This window comes from Leptosomus discolor, chromosome 1 (assembly GCF_034619465.1).
Source record: "Leptosomus discolor isolate bLepDis1 chromosome 1, bLepDis1.hap2, whole genome shotgun sequence".
In the NCBI taxonomy this organism is placed as follows: Eukaryota; Metazoa; Chordata; class Aves; order Leptosomiformes; family Leptosomidae; genus Leptosomus; species Leptosomus discolor.
In genome coordinates this window covers 109,900,224-109,915,867 of record NC_141391.1, presented here as the reverse complement: position 1 = coordinate 109,915,867, position 15,644 = coordinate 109,900,224, and positions in this window count along the sequence as shown.

The window sequence follows — 15,644 nt, the reverse complement described above, 5'->3', positions numbered from 1 at the left end:
GGAAAAAAAGTTTTGGCTTAAGTACGGTGGCTGAGTTTAGGTGCAAATGCTGCAAAACTGTAGGTGCTGTGTTGGACTGTGCTGCACGCTCAGTACTTTAGAAGCCTCCATTGAATTTTAAAATGTGTATGTATGTGCTTTATTTCTGTGGCTGTGACTCTTCTTTGACTTTTTTTGAATTAGAAAAGACATGCCAACTTCCATGCCGTATACCTGTTACTAATAATGCTTATGTATTTTTTCAGTCTCATATACTTTCATATGTAAATTGGCTATCAAATTCCACCCTCAGTTTTAACCTGTAATAACTTCCTTGCTTACAGTGCGATTTGCACTGGTGTAATCTGGATGCATATGTAAACGTGTGCACGTATGCACATGTGTAATGCCTGCTTTCTTACATATGTGTGTATATATATATATATATATATACAGACTTTCATTTTACAGTTAAAAACAAGTCAGAGGGAGAATCTTTTGATTATTTTTATGCTGGACAATTTTAGAGCAACTAGCAAGAGGAAAATAAATAATTTTGGGTTGTAGATGGATTTTGGAGTCATGCATGCACATGCACAGCTTTACAATGTATTCTGGTTCTTGTCAGTCCCAAGCACTAACTTCGCTCCTTTCACCTGACTTGTAATGCTGAATTTTCTGCAAGCCTCAAATCTCACTTTTATTTCACTTCGGGGAAAATGGAGCAGAGATGTTAAAAAAAAAAAAAGAAAAAAGAAAAAAGAAAAGAAGAAAAAAAGGAAAGAAGCAGCCCCTCAAAACAGCAGCCCCCCCAGCCCCTGCTTCTATACCACCAGTCCAAACATGGAACATATTTTAGCAGAAGTGCCCCAGCTCTATCATATGTGCTGTGCAGAGTCATCATGGCCATGGTGCATAGCTGAGAGCCGGAAAGCAAACAGCTGCTGTAGCCTGATTTGAGTTAAAATAGTGTCAGTGTTTAGTCTGGCGCAGTGCTTCAGGAGAGATTGGCAGCTGGGTCAAACAAAGTCATTCCATTGGCTCCCTTCCCAGTAAGCTTCTGCTAGTATTTAGGTACTAGTGCAGCCTAGGCCCCTTTTCTCAGGGATAGCCTAACATCTGACCGCACCCTCTTTGCTTTTTAAAAAATGCCTTTTCACTCTTTAAGATAAATCCTCTATTATACAATCTGCCACTAATTGTGTATTAAGACTGTTTTTCTCTCGAAAGCTGACGCATCCTGCTCTCAACGTGGTGTGGAAAGCAGGCTGTTACAGTGCTGGATTAATAAAAGGGGCCTTTATGGTTTGTGAAAGAATATCTCTGTGCTTAGGCAGGAAACTTTTTGATCCACAGAAAAGCCAGACGACATCTAGGTAAGGCCGTGTATCAAATCTGCTTTTATGGGATAGTGGTGCAGTGAGCGCTGTTAATTGCGATTGCTTAATGTTTGCATGCCCGTTTTGATAAGCTTTTTAGAAAGTTTAGGAAATATCTGCTCCTGCGTGTCGAGCTCTTTCTCTCCTCCCCCCTCCTCACTCCTCCTATGCCTCTAATGCTTGCAAAATCTTGTAATGATCTGCTTGGTTTTCGCTGAAATACGCACGGGCGCCTCGCTTCTTTTTGAAGAGGGGTTTCTTGCAGAGGCGCAGGGTAAAAAGTTCTGCTGTCGGACCCAAATACTGCTAAAAGTGGAGTGGCTGGGGAGAATTTACAGGGAAAGCTTTCAACTGTTACAGACTGCCTGTGCAATCATTTAAAAAGTAGTTGAAAACTGCTTTGAACTAACAAGGGTTTAATTACGGAAAAGTTTAATGTGGCGATGGAAGGAATATTAAGTAAGTTGTCTTTGTCTCATACTTTTTAATTTTAGTTGTTGCTTTAGCCTGTTGGGTCACATTTTTTGTCAGCGCTGAAGGCTGCCATGAATTGGTAATGAGGGCCCCTTTTGCACATGATTTTGGCACTTGTCCAAAATCAACTTCCCAACGGCAAGCTTTCTCTAAAAGAACCTGAAGCATTTTTTTTGTGATTAGGAATCATGTCTGAAAGCTGCCACAACCAGTTGTGTAGGCATGTCAAAATGACTTTATACAGTATATCTGAAGCGTTCGGGGAGGGGGGCGGGGGTGGTGGGTGTCTGTTTTTTCCTCGTGTACCAAATTGTTGCTATTATCATTCTAAATATCCGCAGCTTACGCACCTCCAAAAACCAGGCTACAGGGAGCTAAGGCATAATGAGGATCGTTGGTACCTTTATATTTTTCAACATGCCAAAGCAGCCCTAATTGTCACATTTAAGCTGGATACAGTATTAGGGGTTGCTTAAAACACTTGTGGACGTAAAGCAGATGAATCTTTAAACTTTTAATCTCAGTAAATTATGCTCAGTGAACAGTAAGTAATGACATTTTCAAGAAGTTTCTTTGTTTGAATTGTACAACTGAAGGTTTTTGATATAACTGTTTAAAAAATACATGCCTCGATCCATTGGGGGAAATTTGCAAGAAAAATCTCGCATGTGCCTTTGGATTTATCCCGATTCCTTGAAATCTGGGTATGGGTTTGATCTGTGAGACAGGGAGCAGGAGCTGGGTTGTCCTTTGTTGTTAAAAAAGGGGGAAAGGGAGTTAGTCTAAACATTAATAAGGAGCTGTGAAAGTTCACGTTTCAAGTGTGCTCAGAGTTTCGAAACTTGTGGGGATCATCAGTGCAATAAATGGGTGATTATTCCTCGCTGATATTATATAAACAAGTCTGGCACTGTAAGTGAATACATTATTATTGTACACTTGAACGTTTTGTGAATTTAATCTGTATTTAACAAAGCAACCCAGCAATTGGAAATTAAGGACCTCCCATTACATGCTGTGTATACTCTACCCCAGTGTCTTACCCATGTGCGTTCAATGTAAAGACAAAATGCGTTAGGCAGCATTTTTGTTAGGTGTTTTTATTTTACATAGCACTTGTGGCTATAGCTGAGTAGTTGCTTGTTTCGTCCTGTATGTGTTGTTTAGTTATAAGCAATACCGTACTTCAGCAGCAATATCGATGTGGAACAGCCTTTTCGCACCTTCCCCTGCCCCCTGCCCCCCCAGCCTTGATCCCTTTTGCAGTAGTTCCTGCTGTTAAAATGGGCTTTACAGGTATTGTCTTTCTTCTGTTAAACCGTACATTTTCTGTAAGGTGTTTGTGTGTGTGTATGCGTGTGCCTGTGTTTATTACATAGTGCAAGACATAGCTAGGTTGGGGAAAAAACTCGAGCTTTGTAGACTCTTCAGTATCTTTACTTTCATGTAACTTGCCTGGGAGAGTTTGTTCATTGTTACGTTGCAGGAGACCGAGTTACAATACTCGAAAGTCTCCTATGAGTTGTAACTATAACATGTTGCATTTACAATGAAAGAAAGCAGACAAGATTAACACTTTGAAAAAAAATAGATGGAGAAACATTAGTGAAATAAAACGGATAGGACTTTATCGCATTTTTCTGGGATTTTTCGAGAAGTTTTGCAACAGGGAAAAATACATCACATTTGAATCTTATTTTAATGTAAAACATTGCCAGAAAATGACCATACTGGGTGCAAAAGTAAATGGGATAGTAGAATTTTTGCAAATCGTTATGGAATTTATTTGCTGGTGCATGGAAGTAATTTCTCCTGAGTTACTAAATTAGGTACAGTTAATTTAAAGTATGCATATACACATCTAGTAACTGCAAAACTAACTTTAAAATGTTTTGCTGTGATATTCCTAATTTTACCTAGAAGGTTTTACTGTGAAATCATGAACACGTGCTGGTGCACTACTCCTAGAGTTTTTCATTACTCTTTTGGTTGGTGAAGGGTTGTGTTATATATCACAGCAAGTTATGCTCCAAAAACTTTGTGAGCAGCTTCTAAATCCACTCAAATGTTGTCTGATAGCATGCCTGAAGCGTAAAATCTAATGTATGAAGTAACAGAGTGTTTTGCTTAAAAACTTTGAACATTATAAATTTAGCTTTGGATTGCAGACACTAAATTAACATTTTCTTTTATGAAGAAATCTATTGTCTGTATCAACATACAAAGAAGTCGTGTTTCCATCAGATAAATCAGCATTCTGTTTTCATAAGTATAAAGTGTAAAATTTAGAATGTATAGATACTGTATTCTGTCTTTAAATACCAAACCGGTAGATTAATGTTTCTTCTTTACAGCAGGTCGATAAATAACTGGTTAGTTACTTTTCTAGAGACTACAAAAGGTGAAGGATATTAAGTATTCTCCATTATGCCATTTTTATTTTTAACAGCCCTCAGGAGTAATGTGTCTCTAATCTTCCTACTTGGAGGGCTTTATGTTTTCTATTTGTTTGCAAACATATCGTGAAAGAGTGCAATTATAAAGCTTAACTTTGTTGTAATTTTGCATCTTAGATTTTACCCCGTAGAACTTTGAACTCCCAGTTACCCATTTCAGTGCAGTAAACCAGTTTATTCTCCATTCAAAATACATATTCTTGCTTTGTAGTTGTCATTTTTAATGAGCATTAGACATTAATATTTCACATTTTAGTAGTGTAGTGTAATTGGTACATATTGTTATACATTTGAATAAAAGTTACAAATGTGTTTATAAAATACTTTCACTTATATGAAAAAAAAAAAATCACCCTAAATATGTTGTAGAACACTGTCAGTTTATCAAGAAAACATGAGGTCTTGTAAAAATAGCTTTATTCCTCAATGTATTCTACTGTGTGTTTTAAAACTTTAGAAATGAAACAGGGCTGTTTTGTTTTGTCTTGGGTTTTGTTTTGTTTTTTTTTTTTAGCAAGCATTTCATTCATATAAACTAAGCACTTTGTTCTATATGTTCTAAATTCCAGCAATGAGATAAATAAATTGCTGCATTGGATGGAACATAATTATTGGATTTTGGCAGAACTTCAGTGAACTCTGCCATGAAAGATTAATGTGCACAGTGCACTCTTAGATTCTAAAGTAACAGAGTAAGATAAGGGGAGTGCATAACAGGCTCCAACCTTTGTGGTTTAGAGAAAATAGAAAACGATGGGCGAATGTTAACTTTTGGTATAAACTGCTAATGATAATGTTTTGTCATCTGGGTGATAAAAACTACAGGAGGAGACAAGAAAATCTAATTTAACACAAATTCTCTCCTTTTCTTTCTTGCTCTGCTTCCCATTTTTCAGTATTAGAATAGGCACGATTGCTCTGTATTCTTAGGAAAAGGGGAACGTAGCAGGCAGACTACTCGCAGCATCCGGTAATATAATGTGCTAATGAAATCTCTCCATATCAGCATGTCGTATGTCGTTTTTCACTACAATTATGATTTTGGTTTGTGATTACACTACAATGATTTCAGAATACAAGTAAAATTGCACTGGCTGGATGAAGGCTACATGTAGTCATAGCAGTGTTTATTATTACTCCCTCTCTCTTCTTTCTCTACCAAACCTTGATCGTTTAGAACATTTGCTTCAACTGACAAATTGCAGTTATAATCACGAAATCATATTCATCTTGGCTTTTAAATAATTACTGTGCCCAAATAATGTTTTTAATTGAGAACAAAGATGCATTGTCCTGCCAGTCAAGCTCCCTTGGCAGGACCAATAGGATTGCAAGGACTTTTTAGTATTTTCAGTCTGTTCGCTATAGGAGAGAACGGGCACGACATCAGCCCTGCCCTGAGGAAAATGGCTGCGGCTTTGTTGGCGCTACCCTGCTCCCAGGAGTAATCCCTCTGCCTGCTCAGCCTCCCCGGCACCTTGTACCTGAGGCCAGGTGTTTTCCCTTCTGCAGATGTGAGCAGCCCCAAGCACCAGCCCTTGGCCCAGAGCTGGTTTCCAGTGGGCCGCAGGGGTGGCAGTGGGGTGGGCAGGCTCCAGCATGGCTGCAGGCATGCGGTCTGCCTGACTGGCTAGTTATGGGGGTATGGCTCCAGTGCACCCAAAATGGCTGGAGTCAGAGGGAGTTAGGCAGGGAAGATGCATCCATGGTGGGGTTTTTTTCTCTGTTTGCTCCTTGCTCTCAGACTGTTAACCTGCTGCTAAGGCCAAGGGTGTTCAGCTCAGTGTTTTAAAATGGCAGGTATCCAGAATCTTGGATATATTTCATGACTTCAAAGACATTTCTGCTCTTTTTCCCAGTCACATCCTTAAGCTCACAATGACAGCGTTATGAGTGGGATAGTTAAAGAGGTATAAGGGCCCATTGCAATCAGCAGAGAGAATCCCCTGACTTTGCAGCTCTTTGGATCCAGCACCCTGTGACCTGGCTGCTCCAGGATGCCAAAAGCTGCCTCTTCCCTCTTAGTTCCTGATGGCAATAGCATTGCCATCTTCCTGAAGCAGCTTCGTTGTCTTCATTGGAACTCCTCAAAGAGGAAGGTTTACTGAGTAAAAGTCTTGAATGTGCCTTCCTTGTGTTGTAAAGAAGCAGAGGTCCAAGTCCTTATTTTGCCCATTTTCAGTCTTTTCCCTTCCTCTTACTAAAAATGACTTTTGTGGCTGACCTTGATTATATCAACTTGTATCACCATTTCAAGCAGAGTTCAGAAAGTGCAGCTACCTGTCTTCTAGTGTATCCCTGTTTAAATGCTGCATTAGATAATGTATGTCCAAGATGAAATGAATTTACATTCTAGGCCTATTATTTTGATAATTAGACATAATTTTCTATCAGTAAGGTTGATTTCAGGATACCTTCATCTTCAAACAAAAAAGAAATTATATTTTAATCTTTTGTAGAGTACTGTAGAGTGCTTCAGTCTTTGTTTGCCCTGTAAGTGTATTTAGTTGGAAAACCTTTAAGAAGTTTTATTCAGAGTGTGCCTGTATTTCAAAGTAGACCATGATCTTTTTATCTTTTAGGTGTAAGCAATTCACAGAAATGACCATTTTTTTTAGCAATCAAAAATTGTTACCACAGATAACAATAGGAATAGGAGGATGACTATTATGCCTTTTTTGCATGGATCTTAAATGTATTTGCATTGTGAAATCAAGTTATGGTTTTACGGTGATGGGGTTATGGACTGTTAGCATATTCAGTCTCTTAAAATATTATGAACATTTTTGCTAAAGTTATATATACAATGCAGTGAACACCTCCTACGTTATTTTAATGCATAATAGTGGGGCGAACATTTAAATGCCTACCAGGTGTCACATAAGAGGCTCTGAGATGACAAAAGAAAGGTGCGTTAAAGCAAATCTTGTTATTCCCTCTCTGCTGACCCGGAGAGTCCTGCCTGCTGCAGAAGCGGCAGCTCTCCTGGGTGGTGTGAGACAGCGGCACTGGGACGCTTCTGTGCCTCGGTGTGACTGTGCGTAGTGGTGGGGGGAGAGCACTGGGAGGGCAGGAGCGAAGCCAAGGTACTTGTGACTGTACAGATCAGTTGTTGTTCTGCCTGGTAGAGAGCATAGCGGCTGCCTCGCGATGCCGGGCTGAGGTCTGCTTTGAGTCTTTCTCATAGCAGGAAGAGTTTCTTTCAGCTGCAATGCCAGAGCCCTTGGCAGCAGGCGGTGAAGTTACGTGGACAGGGCACTGGGAGAGGGCTAAGTCCCATGAGGGATCCTCTGTGGCTTCATGAGTTACCGCAGAACTTGAGTCCTGAATTAAAGGAAGAAAATACAAGACAGGTGAATCTGATTTTTTCAGATGTATAGCAGTGTGAAAGCTTTCTTTCAAGGACAGGAACTGATAAGCAGATTTAGTTATGCTGAAGTGATGTTTGGGGTTATTTTAGTTACCTGCACATTGTGCGGGTCAGCATAGCAAATTATTGAAAAATACAGTCTGTAAAATTGTGTACTTGACATTTTACAAAGTTACACATACTGGTGTCCATTTCTGATGAGTCTGTCCCTGGGCATGCCAGTTTCCCAAGGGCTGAGCATTACAAATGCTCAACCTTTCCCTTCCACTATGATATACAAAAGTTTGCACGTCAACATTACACTCTTCCAAAATATTGAAAGAGTGTTGTAAAGAGGACAAGGATTCCACAGACATCTGAAACATATTTTTTTTTGGTCAGAAATGAGGAACAGTGTTGTAAAAGAGCTGTTACGTTTGGATGGGGCAGGGAGGGAGTAAGGGAGGAAGGTTAAGTTTAGAAAACCCAGCCTAGTAGTGTAACTCACAATGTTTCTGACCCATGAAAATATTTATGACAGAATTGAATTACTATTAGGCTGCAGATCACAGTTGGATTTGCTTTTTGTAATCTCAGAGCATGGCTGAAGAAGCAGAGTATTTGACTATAATACTCCTGTATTAATAGTAGGAAAGAAACAAACACTGGAAAAGAATTCCAAATACTTACAAGGTGTCTTGTTTGGGGGCATACATTAGTTTGCTAAATTCCAATTCCCAAACTGGTAATCATGATTGTTAATGTGTATCTTTTATGACTTTCAGAGCAAGAGAAGCCAACTTTAGGAGCATGCATATTGTGATATCCTCAGCGGTAAGTACCCTAGCTGCAATCAAGTTTATTACGTTTTTGTGGAGTAGAGGCCTTTTCAAGACCACACTTGCTGCAGCTTAGTCACACAACAGCTTCAAATGTCATTCTGGAATAATAGGGTAGTAATGTGATATACTCTATAATGAAAATCAGTGTAAAACACAGGTGGTTGCTAGCATTTGTGTGGTCAGATGTAAAAGCTTCACTATGGGTACAAGCTACTGCTTTCCCACTTGAGGAAAGTATAATTAAAAGTGGTTTCCAGATGTGCTGGCACACATCTGCCATTTTAAAAAGTGAATTTTACAAATACAAACTGAACTGTGTTGCATTCATCATTATAAAGCTGTTGATGGGTTTTCAGGTAATAAAAAGGTTGGAAGCATCAACACCCCCACTGTAAAACTGGGGTGTCTTTAGACCACAGACAGTAGCATGTTCTGTTCACATTGTGTTCTTAGGATTTTCTGTGAGTAGTTCATAGCTGAGCTGTGGCAAATATCTAGACAAAATCTATCTAGGCAAAAATTAACATTATTTCATGAAAACATGAGAGGTGATTCCTTGCTGGTGATTTTATTTGTTACCAGAGAGATGCAGCAAGTTTGTGCTGTTTTGATTTTTTTGTTGTTGTTTTCAGTGCAGTGCAATAAATGCTACCCTAAAGCATTAGATTTCAGTTCCTTTATCCTAATTTTCAAGATGCATAAATAGTAAGAAAACAAGAAAAATATAATGTGCTCAAAATTGACCTTTAATTTGTCTCAGAACAGAAAACAGAAGAAACTCTGTACTTACAGGCTTACATAATGCATCCTTAGTTGAACTATCACACACACACACAAAAAAAGAACAAAATTCAGAAAAGGTGCTAGAGAGGAGATTACAGATCTTTTGATTTAGCTAAATACAGATTTTTAGGACAAACTGATTCAGTTAGAACTAGTATTTCCCCTGGAAATGTTGTTATGAAAATAAAATCCCTGTTTCAGAAGAAAGTTTTTGCAACTCCAGAAGTTTTAGTTACTGCTGCTGCTTAGAACAAGCACAAGGGAAGAATGCTGTGCCTGCCGCCTTCTTAACAACGCTTCTTCTAGCCCTTCAGCAATTACTGATAGTTATGTCTTCCAGCTAATTTTGAATAAAATGAAGGCTAGGACCTACTAGCCTGAGAGCCTTGGACTATTGACCAGGCCACTAAATAATAAGAGATTTTTTATAATACTATGTGTAATATTGCCTGAGCTTTGGCTATATTTCTTTCACTTACTTCCACAGATGTGACTCGTAGCATTCCTTGTCAAGTGAGAGTCTAATCCTTAACATTTTATTTTAGGGAAATACTGACACTGAGTAAATTAAATATTTTCTGCATGTTTCCTTTTGTTGAATTTTTCCGCATAGAAGTTGCTTTTTCCATTTAAATCTCTCTTTCTTGACCAAGCAGAATTGAAACTCTCTATTGAAGTTGTAAATAATGGAATACTTTGCAGAAGATTGAGTTAGTCAGAAAAACAGCTGCTCAGATCAATGATTTTTGATATAAAACTTAACATGTAGTCTGTCCTTAAATTTTTGGATTAACTTCTCTGTATGAAACATTGTTAAGTTGTTAAAAAGGCATTGACAGATTCAGTGAGGGATTCGAAATTCAGCCTTGGTAGTAAAAATTCCCTGTGTGTTCTTCTTTTCTGAAATAACATATTAACTCAGTAAGGTCCTAGTGCTGGTAAACAAGAGTGTTCTGGCTTGAACTTCTTCATGTCTCTGAGGTAGAGGGTCCAGATGAGCACATGGCATCTGATCTGCGCCTGGGGCATCTTGAGGATACCATGAAACAGATGATAATCAATAAGCAGGATATTGGTAACTTCATAGTGAAAAAGATGATTTTCAGCGATATTGGCTGCTAGTACAGCAGTCAATTTTTATTTATTTATTTTTTTTACATCGTAATGACTGGGTATATTATAAATGTTGTAACTTGATATAAGGACTTCAAATTTGTGCTGCCAATGAATGTTTTACAACTTTACAACAAGGTATTTACTAACACATGCACATACACAATATTAAATCACATTTAAATCTCTGTTTGCCCAGAAGGTAGGATTTTAACACTCAACTGTTATAAGCGTTTTGTTTGGTTGGTTTTTTTTTCCTGGCAAAATGCCACTTGATATCAAACTTTGAAATGTCTACAAAAATACAGACATTCAGATGTGAAAATGTGCAAAATGAACACTACCTAGGCACTTAACTCACAGTCTGTTGCAATTAAGGCTTGTCAGTGTTCACTCCCCTGAACTGGCTATTCACATCAGAGACCAGCCCTGGCCAGACCCACAACCTAGCTCGTAGTTTTGTACATAACCTTACATAACCTTTTTTTGTAAAGGGTCAATTTTCATAGAAGCTCAGACTGGTTAGACAAAATAAGTAGCTTACTGAAAAAAATAGATTATTTAAATATTGTTGGGTTTACGTCCTTGGTAACTGCAAAATTTTCAGTGTTTGTTGAATAATCGTGTTCTTATTAGTTGAAAAGTAAAATGCTGACCTGACTCGGGGGGGGGATGTCAAAAAGTCTTTTGGGAATGTGCATCCAGGGGGATGAAGAAGGTAGCTTATTGAACTGCAAAGATCTTGCCTTGACTGATAGATGCAGAAGACAACCCACCAAGGACATACCTCCCCTCAAGTGCAACAAACGTCTCCAGTGTAGTTAAAACAGCTGAGGCAATATTATTCTATGGTGTAAACCTCTACCAGACACTGAGTACAATGTTATAAGAAGCCAGTGAGTTCATGACTGTGAGTGGAGAAACTGTTATGTATCTTTGGTACTGTTGCTGCTATTTATTGCCAGTTTTGCAAGGACATCCATTTCTGAACATCTATATCCTTGGTTTTGGTAGTATTCCAGAGTTCAAAAAGTTCAATGCACCCTATTTCACCCAGAAGGAATTTGAAAACGCCTGTTTTATATTGTATTTTATCTCTATTTAGAACTTTTTTTTTTTTTTTTTTTTTGCCTTGGGCCTTGAGTTGTTGATTTTAATACTTTCTTCTAAATCAGAATTGTTGCCAGAATTTCTTATGTCTTCTAGATACCTGTTCTTCACCTTGAGTTACAGACTTCTGTGTCTTCTCAATTAGCTGCTATAAGAAAATAGTCTATAATGTTAGAAATCATTGACTAAGGCTTTGGGAAGAGTAAGCCACAGAAAAAGGAGGACTCTTTAATATTAAGACTATTTAAAAAATAAATATATCCCCAATGATGAAAAACTTCAGGGTGGAGACAGAAAGATACATTCAATATATTTCTAAAAAAATATTCTCAAAAATTTTCATGAAAAGACTTTACAGAACTTGAAGATGGATCAGAAATAATTATCAAGTGTGTCAAGAATTTTTTGAAGTTTCAGAACTTTCTCCTCACTGGAATAGTAAAAAAAGATAAAATATCAATTATTTTATAAATAAGGGTCAGGGGAGGTTGAATCAGATGAACTTAAATATTTAATATCAGTAATTTTGAAATATTTAATTTTGTTTTTCTGCATATCCATGTTAGTGTTTGGGGGAAGGAAAATAAAAGGTGATTTTGAATGTTTTCATCTTGAAAGTGTCTAAATGCAATATTTGAGCAATTTCAAAACCCTCTCTGCTTTTTTTAAATGGCAAATGAATCGACACATTCCCTTACAAATAATTTTGCTTTTAATGAACCAGCCTTTTCTGAGTGAAAATTGTCGAAAATATTTCCTACTAACTGTTTCATGTGGCAAACATTATGTATTTTGTACTTCTTTAATCTTTGAGCTTGTGGTTTTGTACAATGTGAAACATTAACAAACTATCAATTTAAGATGTGAGTTTTCTTGTTCCTTCTTAGAGAGAATGAAGTAGATGATAGCTTTAACCACTTAGAAACAGAACATGAGTTTCTGTGTCAGTAGTTCAGTTTAAATACATGTCTGCACATTGAGTGCAATTGCTGTTGACAGACACTCCCTGCTTAGTTGGGAGCGTGTTGGTAGTCTGAAGTGTGATATCCCGCTTTGGGCACAGTACAGCAAGAAGGAGGCAGAGTAAAATGACAATAATCAGAGGTCTTGAAGATCTGATTTACAAGGAAAGTTGGAATGAAGTGAAGTCGTAAGCCAAATGTGTTAGGAAAGACAAGAAGAACCGGTGCAGCCCTGCAGAAGCGTGGTGGACTAGATGATCACTTGTGTTCTCTTCGGCCTATCTTCCCACTCCCTCCATCATTTCCCCAATTCCTCCTTTACTTCACCTCCACCCACCTCCAACACACACAGTTTTTTAAGATTTCAGGGAGACTTTGTCCACAGAGCTTCTTGTTACTAAGCTTATAAAGAGTTGGTCAGAAAAATTTAACTTTTTTCATTATGATAATATCTCATGTCTGCCAAATTGATTTGTAAGGCAAGAGCTATTTTAGTGGATGACATTTGGGAAGTCTCTTCAGCCTTTATCATGGCTACTTTTTGCAGTTGTATTTCATGCTACAGTGCCTCAGTACCTGTGTTGCTTTCTGAAATGAGACAGAGCAACGCTCCGGGAGCTCTTGGTCCAGGAGCAAATTCTCTGTGCTCTGTTTTTTCTCCATCCATAGGTCCATTATTCTCAGAGGCATCTGAAACATGCCACTGAAAATTCAGTGGGAAAGCCCCACTTCAGTAAAGCTTGAATGAAGGGGAGTACTTACTAGTGAATTATGGATAGATGGAGAAAAAAGAAAAAACAACCCAAAGCCTGAAACCCAAAACCCTAATACATTATAAGTTATTTCAGCTTCAGCATGGCGGCTTCCTAAACAGCTAAGAAAGTGGCTATGGGAAGTTCTACTCTGCCCTGGTGAGACCGCATCTGGAATATTGTGTCCAGTTCTGGGCCCCTCAGTTCAAGAAGGACAGGGAGCTGCTTGAAAGAGTCCAGCACAGAGCTGCAAAGCTGATGAAAGGCTGTGGGAGCTGGGTCTCTTTAGCTTGGAGAAGAGGAGACTGAGGGGTGACCTCATTAATGTTTATAAATATGTAAGGGGTGAGTGTCAGGAGGATGGAGCTGGGCTCTTCTCAGTGATGGCCAATGATAGGACAAGGGGCAGCGGGTGCAAGCTGGGGCATAGGAGGTTCCACGTTAACATAAGGAAAAACTGTTTCACTGTGAGGGTGACAGAGCACTGGAACAGGCTGCCCGGAGAGGTTGTGGAGTCTCCTTCTCTGGAGACGTTCCAAACCTGCCTGGACGCATTCCTGTGTGACCTACTCTAGGTGGTCCTGCTCTGGCAGGGGGGTTGGACTAGATGATCTTTCGAGGTCCCTTCCAACCCCTGACATTCTGTGATTCTGTGATCCTGTGCTTACAGGACAGTTGAAGATAAATTGGGATTTGAACGTTGTGGTAATTTGTTTGGATTTTACTTTAGCCTTTCCTTACCACTAAAAGAAACAGATGCGTACAATGCTGAGAATGTGTGTCTAAAGCTAAACAAATCCTTTTCCACATACAAAAGGTGAGTACATGTAGTCTCAGTTTTGCCAATGGATATTATGAATAAGCTTGGAGAGCACATAAGTGATGAACTCTTGAGAAAAAAATGATAAACTGCAAAGTCTTGTTATGCTAGCTAGAGATGTAGCAGACTACTGTGTCTTCCTTTAAAAGGTGATGGATATTGGACACTGACAAATGCATCAAATACCATCAAAGTTATGTAGGTAGATAGGTAATTTCTTGTCAAAAGTGTTCAAAGTAATGTTCAGATTCTCTCCTTTGATGTGAACTGAGGAGTTTGTAGGGCAGAATGTGTCTCAGAATATAGTGAAAAACTATACTATTCAGTTTCCTCCTGAACAACCAGGTATCTTACTCGTTAAGCACTGACTGTTTGCCTCGATGCTCTACAAGGCAAACTTACAGCCCCTGGCTGTCAGGAAGCTCTCAAACCAGAAAGCAAACATGGGCTGGAGACAAAATACAGCCGGATATCTAAAAGAAGTCTGTTAGCGCAAATACAAAATATCAACAAAAATAGATGGAGTAAGGGAGCGGAAGGCGTGTTGAAGGTGTTTGTTGTCTTTGAACAAAATGAAGAAAATTCCAATTTGTGGTGTTCTGCATAAAAGTGAAAAAAGAAAAAGAAAATCCCACTTTGTGGAACACAGGAAAGAAGGTGCTAAAGTAAAACAAGAATATAATTCATGCTGGACTAAAACTCATGTGGTCTGAAAATACAGCAAGGATGCGGGCAAAGTGAGGATTCTAGGAAGCAAATTGAGGTAGAAGCAGGCTTCCATAATACGTCCAAAAATACTAGGAACTGTGAGAATACTGAGTAGAAGGCAAGTACTGAAATCATACTTATTAAAGGGCATATGGAAGTCTATACAGTTAAAGATGAATCTAGATAACATTAAAAGATGACCAACTGACCACCATGGTTCCTGGTCCATAGTTGGAGGTAAGTTTGGTAAAATACATCTAGTTGCAAATTTATAGTAGTACCACGGTATGTCAAGAAGAATCTTGGAAAAGAGATTTTTCTAGTCAGTGACTGCTTATTTTTAAGCAATGTAATCCTCCTGAGTAGTGTGGACTTTGAAAATCCACTCTTCTTGTTATCTTCTCAGGTAGAAAATTTTCTGTTGCCTAGGGTTTAGTTAAAAAGAAAGGGGGGGTGGGGGGGAAACAACCACAAAAAAAACCCAAACCACAAATCTTTGCACACATTAGAAACAGATAAACTTCTCTTCCTGCAGCGCTTACCCCATCCACTTTTAACTTGTAGAGGAGAGCGTAGTTGCCCATTTCCTTCCATAAACTGTTTGATCCCTTACCAGCCACAGTCCTCCCAAGATTTTCCAGGCTGTACCGTCAGCTTTTTACTGCTGAATTTAACATACCTTTTTTTTCAGGTTTTAGACAATGCATTTGATGTTGTCTGTACTGTGATCTTTTCTGGTGTGTGGTTGGTCTGCTGAAGTGCTGAAGAACAGCTATTTGAACACCTCAAAGTTGATAAAGGAGGTCAAAATAATGATAGGGCCAATGTAGGAATTAAGCAGTATCTGGCCTTTCTGCTGCCCTTCCGTGCTGGGCTTGTAAAGTATTATTCGTCTTCTAAATGCAAAACAACTGATT